Genomic DNA, 14,413 nt, shown 5'->3' on the forward strand with positions numbered 1-14,413 from the left:
AGGCACAAGACTTTAAAATCCCTCTGTATTTAGTCCTATTGTGTGTAAATTTTGGTAATGCATTTCATTGGATTTTAAAAGAAGCCGATGAAGCAACAACATAGTTAACACCACAGTTTTGCAGTCAGTTAAGAACAAATTCTTATTTACAATGGCGGCCTACCGGGGAACAGTGGGTTAACTGCCTTGTTCAGTGGCAGAACGACAGATTTTTACCTTGTCAGCTCGGCGAGTCAATCCAGCAACCTTTCGGTTACTGGCCCAATGCTCTAACCACTAGACTACCTGCCGCCCCTTGTAGAGACCACAATTAACAAACCAGTAAATAAGGAAAGTAAGAAGTGCTGATGGGACTTTTAGCGTTGTATGTTGTGTTGCATTAAACAGGAAGTTTCACTAACATCTTTAGCAGTTCCAAATCCTTTATGTTAATTTTCGCACTAAAACTCACATTCTGCATCCGAAGGAAGAAAAGCCTTGTAGTAGGTCTGGTTAAGAACTCTAGTGTCTCATCGTACCTTTCTACCTGCTTAATGAGCAACGGTGTCTGCGTCTCAAATGGCACCCTGTTCCCTATATAGGGATCAGAAGTAGTGCACTATATAGGGAATAGTGTGTCATTTGGGACGTAGACGTGTGTAGCTTTGTTTTCATCTTCCTCTATAAGTCTTTGTCCCTTTCTTCCTGACATTTCGTACCAAGTCAATCAACACCTCACAACACCGGCATCATGGCAACAGTTTATGTGCCAGAAAACAGCAGTTTCTTTGTGACTTTAACAACTTTGCTGCTATCAGGACTGGTGAGATCTGCTGTGGTGACAGACACAAGATTTGCAAACACAAGCAGGTCACCTGTGATGCAAGCCAGTATTCGACATCCATCCATGTCTGAGGACGCCGGGAGACGGCGTGGGGAACCGGTGAGGGCCGTTACATTTAAGTAGGTTTGAGTGAGCTCAACTGTGAATGGTCTTGGCGCACCAAAAAAAATGTCAAGGGAAGACAGTTTGGATTTGGCTTCACACCAATCACATGACATCAAGCCAAACATAATTTGACAGAAAAAATATTGAATTGTTGTGCTGTCATCCGATGGCTTGCTAGAATTGTCCCTTTCTTAAATTAGCCATGGATGGAGATAGGAATTTGGATAACAGCGATTCTGATCCAATCATAAGTTGCTAGATGTAGTAGGCTGATCATTGCTAATCATTAACTAGCTGGCTAATCATTGCCTATGAAAGGAAGTTAGGCTAGCGAGCAAGCATACTGTATGACATAGTTATAGATCGTTTCGGCAACATGAAAGAGAGGAAGATTGTAGTTTCTCTTCAAGTAGGGTGAGTCAATGTGTTTTTTTTCTACTTACGCACGCATACACAGACACACACGCACAAAGAGAAATCCGTACCATGGACAGCTACATAATTTTTAGCTTACGTTGATTGGACTAAATTGTTTTTGGAATATTTATTTGTCACTGTATTAGACTAAGCATAGGTGATTTGATGTTGAAATGCTGAAATTCAAATGTTGCTGGAATAGTGGAGGCAGCTCCTGTTTTCTTTGTGACTTGTGGTAACACTCCGGTGTTCTAAATTAATAGTTGTTTAGTAGTCCGATGTCTGAAACATTAACTTGATTAACCATGCTGTAGGTCATGTAACTGTTTGTAACATGCAATATGCTTTGTGGACTCCATATCACGGTGGCAAGGCATATGAACTGACAGGTTACAGAGCAAACAAAGCCATTATCAAAACACATAGTTAGTAATATGGCATTTTTTTCCTGGCGTGGCTTCCCCAGTGGTTGTACCCACGCCTGGCGACAGGTTGTTTTTCATATTTCTGTTTTAAGCCTATGCCAAACCTTAACCCTTACCATAACCATTCCGAGTTCATTTCTAACATTAATACCTTGGAGTTAATGCCTAAACTTAACCTAACCTTAAACATTTGGAGTTAATGCCTAAATGTAACATTAAACACTTCGAGATTTTACATTTGGAACAACTTCGAAATTAAACATTTGAGAAACGTCTATTTCTGACGTGAGACTGTGAGAGCTTTTAGTGCAAACAACCACATATGATGCAGGTGATTTTAACTCTGTGGGTTCTATTTTAACAAAGCTAATGCAATTGTAAATCTTAGCACTGGCGGTAGCACTATAGGTTTGTGGGTGTGTCTGAAATATTTTTGCTATTATCACAACCGGAATTATGGGCGCAGTAGTTGGTGGTGGCGCTCAATGGCTGGGTTTTGATGAATAAAGTTGGTGGTGTGTTGAGGCTTGACCCCTCACTGGCCAATCTGAACGTGCTCCTTGGATAAATATTTGGTTGCTTCAAGTTGTGCATTTACAGTCTTTTATATATTACATTGTCATCAACTCCAATTTGACTGTTAGTCTGTTATAACCTCATTTGTTAAATAGCCTACAGAAACAAAATGTATGTAGGCGTATCCCATCTTTGCTAAATACTGTCTGTTGAACATGATTTCAGTCCATATGTGACCGACCGGCTCAAATATGTCTTATGTAGCAACATTTTAAATAGTTTTTTACATTGGATAAAAGTAGAGACTCAAAGCTACAAAATGGTAGATCATACACTACAGTTGATGAACAATGGGAAAGGAAATTTGCTTTGAATGTTGATCAACTTGAAAATTCACTTTTGAGAAAATGGCCTTTGAATGTTTTGGTACTACTACTGGAGAGCCCTTCTTTGTCTACACCCATTCACTCTCAGACGAGAGTGCTCTGAAATCGGAGTAGATGGCCAGACTGAATTTACAAATGCACCTGAAATGGTTACTTGCATATTGGAGTATTTTGTTTAGACATGTAGCTAGCTAACTAGGTAAATAATGAAGCATAATCCCAACTCATGAAGTTACTACCCTGCACGAATCTGCAGGTAGCTAACCAACCAGTTTCAATGTTAGCTAGCTAACATTAGGCTACAGCTAGCTAAGCAAATGGCTCTGAGATACAAATAATAAGGTCATACACATCACGTTAGCTAGCGAGCCAGCCAGCTAATGTTAGCTAGCTAGCAAGGTAAACAATCAACCATAATCCCAACTCATGACATTACTACCCAGGATGAATCTGCAGGTAGCTAACCAACCAGGTTCAATGTTAGCTAGCTAACATTAGGCTATAGCTAGCCAAGCAAATGGCTCTTTCTGTCAAAATTAGGATTACCTAGACACACTGACCAGCTCAAATAGACAGAAGTGTACTATATGGTTGACCAATCCCAAATCGTCTCTCGGCATGTCCAGCCCACTCATTATCTCAGCCAATCATGGCTAGCAGGAAGGTTGCTGACTTTTCTTTGGCTAAACCAACTAGGCTTATAATTTAACAATTTTATTCATATTTACAGATGGCATTCAAGTTTGTTATTAAGGCATATGAAAGTTCACATGTTCGAGAAGGCATTCCTGCCAAAAAAACGCGTTTTGATGAAAAACAAAGTTTACGTTCAAGCGGCTCTCCTGTGAAGTAGTGACCCGCGACATACGGCTAGTTTCCTGAAACGGGTCACATATTGCATGTAACAAACAGTTCAATAACCTGCAGCATGAGCAAGCAAGTTAAGGTTTTTGACAGTTTACTGAACTACTACTGATTTTAGAACCACATAGTTACCGCAAGTCAGCACAAAGACAATAGGAGCACTGCCTCTGCTACTCCAGCACCATTTCAACATAAACATTTAAACGTCATTAAATCAACAAGGCTATATATGCTAATTTAGTACACTGAAAACAATCTTAAAGATACCAAAAGCTATTTAGTCCAATCAATGTTGCTAAAAACCATGTGGCTGTCCAAGATACTGATTTCTGTCTGTCGTGTGTGTGCATGTGGACTAGTTGAACACCAATGCCATCCTCCTCCCTTTCATGCTGGAAAACGGTCTATGACACTGTCATACAGTACACTTTTAGTTTGTCATAGGCTACCTAGCTAAAATGCTTGCTAACCTAACTTCTTCGCATGGGCAACAATGAACCAGCTAAGTTACATAGCTAGTTAACGTAAGCCTACTAGGCTACATATTGAACTTCAATTGTCTCAGGCCAGTGGCACAACATTAATTGATGGTTAGATCAGAATCGTTGTCATAATCATTGGCCTGTACAGAGAATTAAGTTAATACCACAAGTCTAAATAAAGAAAAACCCTTGAATGAGTAGGTGTGTCCAAACTTTTGACTGGTACTGTATATTTATTTTTTATCACATATTTGTCGAAGTCTGACTTCCCTTAGCGTCCATGAATACACTTTACTGGTTGTTGGCATGTCATGCCTATGTTTCACTAAAGTAGTCGGCAATATCAGTGGGTTTTGTGATGAATCAGCCATCTGATTTAATGACTGATGGGGCCAAGTTTGCCTTTTTGACCAAAATTGCATTTAAGTCGCAGCCAAGCTTTTTTCTTTATCATTTATCTTTGTTTCATAGTACAGTTTCTTCTTCTTTTTGTTCAGTTTAGTCACATGGCTTCTCAATTTACAATCTATTTGCCTATCGGCTGTGCAGCCAGACTTATTTGCCATTCATTTTGCCTCATCCAAATGTTTTAATTCCTCATCAATCCAAAGTGATTTAACCGTTTTACTGTAATTTTCTTAATGGGTACATGCTTATAAGTAACTGGAATAAGCAATTTGATAAATGTGTCAAGTGCAGCATCTGGTTGCTCCTCATTACACACCACAGACCAACAAATATTCTTTACATCTTCAACATAGGAATCACTACAAAACGTATTGTATAACCTCTTATACACTATATTAGGCCCAGCCTTTGGAACTTTGGTTTTCCTACATATGGCTACTGTATTAGGATCATTACATCCAAGAGATTTGGATACTGCTTTAGACAATATTTCTGCAGCATTAGTAAAGATGTGATTAATACATGTGGAGGATTTAATTCATGTGCTGTTTGTAAATATCCTGGTAGGTTGACTGATAACCTGAACCAGGTTGCAGGCACTGGTTACTGTTTGAAGCTTTTTCTTGAGTGGGCAGCTTGATGAAAGCCAGTCAATATTTAGGTCACCTGTAAAATATACCTGTTGATATCACATACATTATCAAGCATTTCACACATATTATCCAGATACTGACTGTTAGCACTTGGTGGTCTATAGCAGCTTTAGGTGAGGCACTGTTGGTTAAGGGCTTGTAAGTACGCATTTCACGGTAAGGTCTACACTTGTTGTTTGATTTGAACCTGTAGCCATATTACTTCAACAGCTTTTGACAGGAGATACTCTACGCTTTATAGGAATGTGACTCTGAACATAGACAGCAACACCTCCACCATTGGCATTCCTGTCTCTTCTGAAGATGTTGAAACCATGTATTGCTATCACTGTATCATCAAAGGTATTATGTGAGTTTCAGAGATAGTCACTACATGAATGTCATCTGTTACTAGCAAGTTATCGATTTCATGAACCTTGTTTCTTAGGCTACATATGTTAATGTGGGCTATTTCTTTGCACTTTTCTGGGATTCTTGATTGTTTTTATTGCTTTACTGGGAGGCTTCTCAGAGGTAGACATGACAGTGATATTTATATTTGAGCTGATAGTGCAGGGTGAGCTGCACATAATGGAATTGCTACTGGGGCAAACCACCTCAGTGCTAACAGTATAACTCAGGTCCATAGGTGCATGATTACTGTATACAACAGCTGTAGGATTGACATAGGAATTCAGGGACATAAATTAGCTTACTTACATTATGATTGCTAATACCCCTTGGACAATGTACATTTGCAGCAGCACTACAACAACTCAGCAACAGAATGGTAGGTTTTTATCTAAGCAGGGCAGGGCTTGTGTCACTGATAAGTCATTGTCTCAACTCAGCCTTGAAATGCTTGGACAGGGTCTAGGAGCAAAGATGAATTAAATGGACTCCGTCATTCCGGTATAGCATCTTCTGTTTCCAAAAGGTGTCAAAGTTATCTACAAAAGTTACACCAACAGAGCTACAGTAATGTCACGCCCTGACCGTAGAGAGCCGTTTTATTTCTCTATTTGGTTAGGTCAGGGTGTGATTTGGGTGGGCATTCTACCTTATGTATTTCTATGTTGGCCTGATATGGTTCCCAATTAGAGGCAGCTGTCTTTCATTGGCTCTGATTGGGGACCATATTTAGGTAGCCTTTTCCCACTGGGTTTTTTGTGGGATCTTGTTTTTGCATTGCGCTGTATTTAGCCCTGCAGAACGTTACGTTTGGTTTTTGTATTTTGTTGGTGTTCATCAAATAAAGTAAGATATACGCTTACCACGCTGCACCTTGGTCTCATTCTTATGACAGACGTGACAGAAGATCCCACCAAAAACGGACCAAGCAGCGTGGCCAGGAGGAGTGGACATGGGAGGACATCATGGACGGCAAAGGATCCTTGACGTGCTAGGAGATCCAGGCCGGATGGGATCGCTTCCCATGGGAACAGGTGGAAGCAGCGAGGGAGGAACAGCGACGAGATCGGGAGTCACGGCAACGACGGAAGCCCGAGAGGCAGCCGGGGGGGGGTACACGGGGAGATTGGTGGAGTCAGGGTGTAGACTTGAGCTAACTCCCCGTGCTTACCATGGGGAGCGTGTGACCAGTCAGGCACTGTGTTATGCGGTGATGCGCACTGTAGCTCCAGTGCGCATTCATAGCCCGGTGCGCTCTGTGCCTGCGCCCCGCATTTGCCGGGCTAGAGTGGGCATTCAGCCAGGACGGGTTGTGCCGGTTCAGCGCTCCTGGTCTCCAGTATGCCTCCTCGGTCCAGGATATCCTGCACCGTCTCTACGCACTGTGTCGCCAGTGCGCCTTCACAGCCCAGTGCGTCCTGTGCCAGCGCCCCGCACTTGCCGGGCTAAAGTGAGCATCCAGCCAGGATGGGTTGTGCCAGCCTTATGCTCCAGACCTCCAGTGTGCCTCCACGGCCCAGTATATCCTGTGCCTGCTCCACGCACCCGGCCTCCAGTGCGTCTCTCCAGCCTGGTAAACCCTGTGCCTGCTCCACGCACCAGGTTTCCAGTGCATCTCCCCAGTCCGGTGAGACCTGTTCCGGCTCCATGTACCAGCTCCACGCACCAGGCTGCCAGTACGTCTCCTCAGTCCAGTGATGATCCATGGCCCGGAGCCTGTAGTGATGATCCATGGCACGAAGCCTCCAGTGATAATCCATGGCCCGGAGCCTCCAGTGATAATCCATGGCACGAAGCCTCCAGTGATGATCCATGGCCCAGAGCCTGTAGTGATGATCCATGGCACAAAGCCTCCAGTGATAATCCATGGCACAAAGCCTCCAGTGATGATCCATGGCCTGGAGCCTGTAGTGATGATCCATGGCCCGAAGCCTCCCGTGATAATCCATGGCCCGGAGTCTCCAGTGATAATCAATGGCATGAAGCCTCCAGTGATGATCCATGGCCCGGAGCCTGTAGTGATGATCCATGGCACGGAACCTCCAGTGATAATCCATGGCATAAAGCCTCCAGTGATGATCCATGGCCCGGAGCCTGTAGTGATGATCCATGGCACAAAGCCTCCCGTGATAATCCATGGCCCGGAGCCTCCAGTGATAATCCATGGCATGAAGCCTCCAGTGATGATCCATGGCCCGGAGCCTGTAGTGATGATCCATGGCACGGAGCCTGCAGCGACAGTTCCCAGTCCGGAGCCTCCAGCGACGGTCCCCAGTCCGGAGCCTCCAGCGACGGTCCCCAGTCTAGAGTCTTCAACGACGACCGCAGTCCTGAGCCTCCAGTGGCAGTCCGCAGTCCAGAGTCTCCAGCGGCGGTCCGCAGTACAGAATCTCCAGCGGCGGTCCGCAGTACAGAGTCTCCAGCGGCAGTCCGCAGTCCAGCGTCTCCAGCGGCGGTCGGCAGTCCAGAGCCTCCAGCGGCGATTGGCAGTCCAGAGCCTCCAGCGACAATCCACGGTCCAGAGCCTCCGGTGACAATCCAAAGTCCGGATCCTCCGGCGAAGATCCACGGTCCGGAGCTTCCGGCGACGATCCACGGTCCGGGTCTTCCGGCAACGATCCACTGTCCGGTTCCTCCGGCGACGATCCACGGTCCGGTTCCTCCGGCGACGATCCACGGTCCGGAGCTTCCGGCAATGATCCACGGTCCGGGTCCTCCGGCGACGATCCACGGTCCGGAGCTTTCGGCGACGACCCAACGAAATAGAGTCAGCACCGAGGATGGCGGATCTGCGAGCAGAGCGGGGTCTACGTCCCGCACCGGAGCTGCCACCGAGGCTAAATTCCCACCCGGACCCTCCCCTATTGAGTCAGATTTTGCGTCCGGAGTCCGCACCTTTGGGGGGAGGTACTGTCACGCCCTGACCGTAGAGAGACTTTTTATTTCTCTATTTGGTTAGGTCAGGGTGTGATTTGGGTGGACATTCTACCTTATGTATTTCTATGTTGTCCTGATATGGTTCCCAATCAGAGCCAGCTGTTTTTCGTTGTCTCTGATTGGGGATCATATTTAGGCAGTCTTTTCCCACTGGGTTTTTTGTGGGATCTAGTTTTTGCATTGCGCTGTATTTAGCCCTGCAGAACGTTACGTTCGGGTTTTGAATTTTGTTGTTTTTGTTGGTGTTCATCAAATAAAGTAAGATATACGCTTACCACGCTGCACCTTGATCTCATTCTTACGACGGACGTGACAAGTAGCCTTTTAGCCAATTGTGTAATGCCAGTAGCCTGCTAATCAGTGGTGACCCGTCACTCAGGGCATGTGGGGCAGAGCCACAAGATTCTTTTTGTTTTTGCCTGTTTTGCATATTATTTTGGCACTAATACGTGTCGCATATCAGTTTGCAAGCAATGTAAAAAATATATACGCATTGAGTTAATAAAGCCGCATACAAACATGTTCTCTTTTTTTGCTTTCTTAAGGCAGCTCCAAAATGCCGGTGTTTCAGCCTAGCTCAGTGCTTTCTGTGGGGGAGGGGCAGCCAGAAGAAAATACAGAGCGTAATGGTTGGTAGTCTTCTCCAGTTGCACTGTGATTGGCTCAGTGTTCTGGTTCCTGTGCATTCTTCAATTCCAAGCTGCTTTCAAATACAGAACTCTACTGGACACCGTACTTACAAATATAGTTACGATTTTGACGGTATGAAGTCGAATTGCGGTGAAGGAAAACTATTTTGAAAATTGTTTAATGTGAAATCGCACTTTCTGCACATTGTTGTTCAAATAATAAATTTTATTTAGTATAGTATAATCGTTTGTCTTAAGCATCCCAAATAATTCCATAGATTAACAGTTTAAAAAAAAATGTTGATGGCAAAAAAGGAAGGCATGATGTAAGATGCAATCCTGATATTCCAACTAATTGTTGACTGCTAAAGTCAACGACTTACCGCTGCACTACGGAGTTTTGCTGAAAACAGTGGAGAAAAAAACTGCTGACAATCAAACACTGCTATTTATTGCTGACCAGGAGATGTCATTAATGTCCATTGTGAACCGGCACAATTTGGTGAAAGCTCCGAAGCCATCGGAAAGCATTGTTTTCCCATCAATAGTTATTTACACCAACACTGGGGTTCTTTTGCACAAACAAGTGTTAATGTAACAGTTACAGAGTTCATTTAACACCTGAATCAGCAGTAGAAATTGAAAAAAACACACAAAAAAACACTAGGTAACACTGGCCAATTTGCTAAGTAACTAAATACATGAAGCTAATGTGTAATGTTATGTAGCATCAGAGAACCACATTAGCTAGCTACCTTGCTAACAACCGCTAACTGAATCCCTTTTTGCATTTAGGGTCAATACAGGGCAGGCTTTGGATACTAGCTTGCTAGCTAATCATAGAATGTAGCCAGCTTGCTTTCAATAATGTTAGAACTCGAACTGGCTAGCTACCTAGCCAAATAATTTCAACTTGGACAAAGATTTTGATAGCTATCTAATTTGCTAATCCGGGTTAGTTAACTTAACCAGCTAGCATTCGGGGGCTTCGTCTGCTAACCCAAAACACCATGCCTGTTCTCATAAAGGTTTATAGTGTATTTTCTAGGGCAAAAATAAAATGAAGTCTTGTGCTTGTCTATTACAAATATAGATAGCTATGGCTCCAGCAGCAAATAGCAAAACGCATCAGCAAGCATTCAACAATGTACACAGCTAGTTCCATAGTAACAGGATCACCAGCCTGAATCTATTCTGTAGTTACAGTCCCTCTATTAGCATATACATTACTTCCAAACTATAGAAAGTAATTTTTCTCGCTATATGTTTATTGACTGATGATATTTTATTTAATTCACATACACCTACATACAAAACCTGCTGGATTTGTTGTTCAGCAGCATCGTGGGAACCCCCATATCAGGAGCTGTTACAGAAGGCTGAGGCCAGACACCAGTCCTATTTCAGGGTGATGGGGGACACTTGAATCAGGTTGATCACATTTGATCTAGTTAATGGTCAAAATACTATCTCTCCTGGAATTGACCTAACCACCATTGAAAATGTAATCAATGCTGTGTGTCTTTTATGTTCTAAGAAGTTGCCCTTTCCACTTTGCCAATGGACTACCCCTGGCGGAGTGAATAATGCCAACCAGTCAGTGCCATGCTGGCACATTTCCCTTGTGAATTAGCTGTGAATCAGGATCTGTGATTGGCTATGTTCAACCGTGTATTTACTGTTGGCTTCCATGACTGTATGGTGACAGTATTTCTCTCTCTCTTTCCCTCTGTGATATAGGAGCTGGGTCAGATATACTGTAGGAGCTGAAGTCGGGCTCCTTCATGACCAGTATCTGTGATTAGAGAGGCATGGAGCTGGTCTATGCTGCCATGCCCATCAGGCATTAGCCAACACCTCAGAAGGGACAAAAGGTGATACTAATAACACAGTTTAATAATATCACCCGTACAATACATGTCACTCATCAACTCTTCCTCGCTTTTCTACAGATGCAGGACAGAAGAGATGCTTTGGAAATGGAGTCCAATTACTGAAAGACAGGTTCCTCCTGATGTCTGAATTGGGAGAGGCATTGAACTCAGCATTAAAATAATACAAGACACATCTTTAACTTTTTATAATTTTTTGTAATTATTGAATCGAATGGTACTATCAATTGGGTGTGGGGGGGCTGTGTATTCCTCAAACACGTCAGGGTACTCCTGTCTTATATGGGACCCCATACATGGGAAGTATAATATTTGCATATTGTTATATTAGCAGAACCCTGTTTCTACAGTATTATGTGAAGTATGGTTTATTGTACATGGAGCTGTTACGCTTGAACATTAGGCCAAACAAAATGTTTTGATATCTACATAAGTCCAGCAATTGCACTCTTCTCATATTACTCTGTGGGCTACTGACCGATGCAAAGCTTCCTCCTGGAGTTGCCTACAGAGTGGTATGAGAAGAGTGCCATCCTCCTGCATCTCACATCTGCCTGTAGTTATTGAACTCTGCCTGGGTTGAAGCAAACCCTGTCATTTCCAGGATGGAGTGTCATGCACTCCACCCCTCTTGCCAACTGACTGCACCTGTCCATAACCTGTAATACATTACATAGATGGAAGGGACTTCATCACCCACTGGAGACTTGAAGACAAAACCTCGCCCAGAGAACTGTGCATGTTAGTGTATGGTTAGACAGCCAAATCCTTGGATTTGGCCATATAGACAAATATAACCCCATTCTTGTTCTGGTTAGACAGCTGAAATTGTACTCTACTCGCAAATTATTTGTGTTTGCTAGTTAACTGTAGGCATACTTATAAGCACATAAAAATGATATTTACAGCATAAAATGTTTTGCCTTTGTAACACAAACACACACATATATTTTTAGTTGATAAATGTATCTACATTCAAGCTGGGCGATGTTTGTGCAATTTCAACATGTATCCAACACCTGTAGGGATATTAGTAGTTCTCGAATTTGTCCCCCGGGAAAGATCTAACAATGGACATAAGGAGAAACGAGAAGAGACTAAACTAGCCAGTTATAGAATATTGTGTTTTCTACGGTAACATGTCTTTACATGAGGTAATGAAACTTTGAAAATAAGTTGTAAGCTACTTTCATAACAAAGTGTTTCAGAACAGGTGTCTTATGAAACACATTAGACACTGGCTCATATCTTGCCATAACTGGTTTGACAGATAAATATCAGCTAGTCTAGCCAGCTGCAGCTATCCTCAAGCTATGCAAGCTAGCTGCTTTCAGCTTGACTAAACACAAGGTCAGCACAGGCTTTAGCCTACACATAGAACTGAATTAGCTGACAATCTTGAGATGGCGAGTCAGTCAAAGGGAGAAGTCCTCAACTTCAAAACGTTGTTCTCTCCATAGCAAAGTTAGCTTAGCTTACCTGGCTGTACTCACTACTGCTATAGTTTGATGTGATTGAATGGCAAAGAAACACCCAAGAAACACCCACATCAAACCACACACCCAAGACAACTCTCGTATTGCTTCAGTCATGGCCTCTAGCATTTCTTTATTACCAAGCTTCAAAACAAGGCCAAATCAGAAAGTTCAGTCATTCTTTAATCAGTGTGAGTTGAGTGGACTTAAAATTGACAATAATTTGAGCTAATGTGTTAAAGTTTGTTCACGTAACAAAACTCTGCTCGAAGTGAGCTGAACTTGAAAATGCTTAAAATTACAAATTCATGTTTGCCTTTGGAAGGCCACACCATATGTTGGTTCAGCTTTATGCCCAAATTTTGAATAACCTCACAATCCTATTGCAGCTGGTTACCTTACAATTGTACGTTCAGTAAACCAGGAGTTTCAGACCACTGCATTACGGTTGAACTAATCCCTCAAAGAAAGGCATTCGGATATATGTAATGCATTGTCATAAAGAGTTTAATAACACAGGGAAATATGCAAATTGGATGTTCACTTAACCTAAAATTCCAATTGGAGTGAATGTACAATTCAACTTCAGAATGGACTGTATGTTGGTTCAGCTATATGCTCAAATGATGAGCGAACTCACAATCCTATTGCACCTGGATGCCTTACAATTGTACGTTGAATCAACGTAATTTTTTTACAGTGTTGCTTCAATATGGAAATATATTGTTAAACATAGCATTCGGAAGGACAGTGAAGGTTTTTTTTAATCAAATGAAACAAAAACAAGCAATCTGTTTTTTAAAACAATGACAATATGTCTAAATTGCTAATGCACAGCCAGAAGAAAAAGGTGCACCTATGTGAAGCTGCTAATCCAGCCTTGATAAAGGGGAGGGTAGGTTATGCTTGATTTTTAATCAAATGAAACGGAATGGGGGGAAACCAATCGTTTTTTAATGTTTCTAAATACGAGATTCACAGGCACGAAATGCACATCTCTCGTTCCGTGGGCACTGTGCGTCATGGCTGGATAGGCTGCGCTTCCGCTCTCCAAATTCATGCCATTACCAACTGCGTTACCGTTAAGACCTGCTTTTGGTGGGTCTTAACACTTCCCAGTCGCGCTGCATGAAATTGTCACTTTTGCGCTTGTTTTTAAAGACACACCTCAAATATTGCCATCCCTGCCACAGGCCAGTGTGCCCGTTTTCAAGTGACGAAATTGCTAAGTAACGTGCCTTTGCCACGTGATACGCCTAAGGAACAGTCAGCTCGGAGCAGTTATCTGGAACAGATATAATTCTATTAGCTATTGTTCTTATATCATCATATTGTTCATATTTTTGTGTGTGACTATGTTGTGATCTCCTATTACACTATATTACTTATACTTCTGTGAGACGCGTTACATTGAATGAACAAATAGCTATTGTGACATGCATGGATGTAGCTGTGGCCACACATGGGTTGTGTGCCAATGGCGGTATCCGGTTCCACGAGGTGGCTAAAGGGGGCTTAGCACTCTCAGTTTAAACCCCCTCAGTTTTAGTTTTATGTAGAAGGATTGAGTGACGGTTTGGCACCAAAAAATTCGGTATCTCCTCTGTGCTGTGTCCGCACAATGGACAGAGCACACGGCGGTGTGTTTAGGGGGGTTATGGAAATGACTGTTTTGGGTTTACGTAAAAAGCAGGAAATAAAACACTTCTCATCTCTGTGGCACAATAAGTGAATAATGTGATACTCTTCCGCCTGTAATATTTTATTTAGATTTATAAGGGTGGGGTCAAGTTTACCAGTCGGGTCCATGGTGAGGACACCGTGTTGGAGGCCAAACTGTCTCCTTCCTGCTCCTCTGCTGTTCCTTTGGGAGGCGCTCTGCAGGAGTGTCTGCCCTATGATGGGGTGTGTGAGGTTTTCATCCCGACATTGACTGACTCTTAATTGATTATGACCGTACTCTCTTCAAAGCCTGGAGACGAGAGAGGGTGTGCTCTGATCCTTTCGCAGG

General features: G+C 43.0%; 2 long non-coding RNA genes across 2 annotated transcripts in view; one reads left to right on the forward strand and one right to left on the reverse strand.

Annotated features, from left to right (window-relative positions):
* LOC115172321 (uncharacterized) overlaps nt 1-14,413 on the reverse strand; it is a 65,918-nt gene that overhangs the window by 18,477 nt on the left and 33,028 nt on the right. The window lies entirely within an intron of this gene.
* Nucleotides 10,776-11,102, forward strand: LOC115172320 (uncharacterized). Its single transcript, XR_003871421.1, has 2 exons — nt 10,776-10,909; nt 10,988-11,102. It is a non-coding gene; the product is annotated as an uncharacterized LOC115172320 (long non-coding RNA).

The sequence above is a fragment of the Salmo trutta genome, chromosome 33 (assembly GCF_901001165.1).
Source record: "Salmo trutta chromosome 33, fSalTru1.1, whole genome shotgun sequence".
NCBI lineage: Eukaryota > Metazoa > Chordata > Actinopteri > Salmoniformes > Salmonidae > Salmo > Salmo trutta.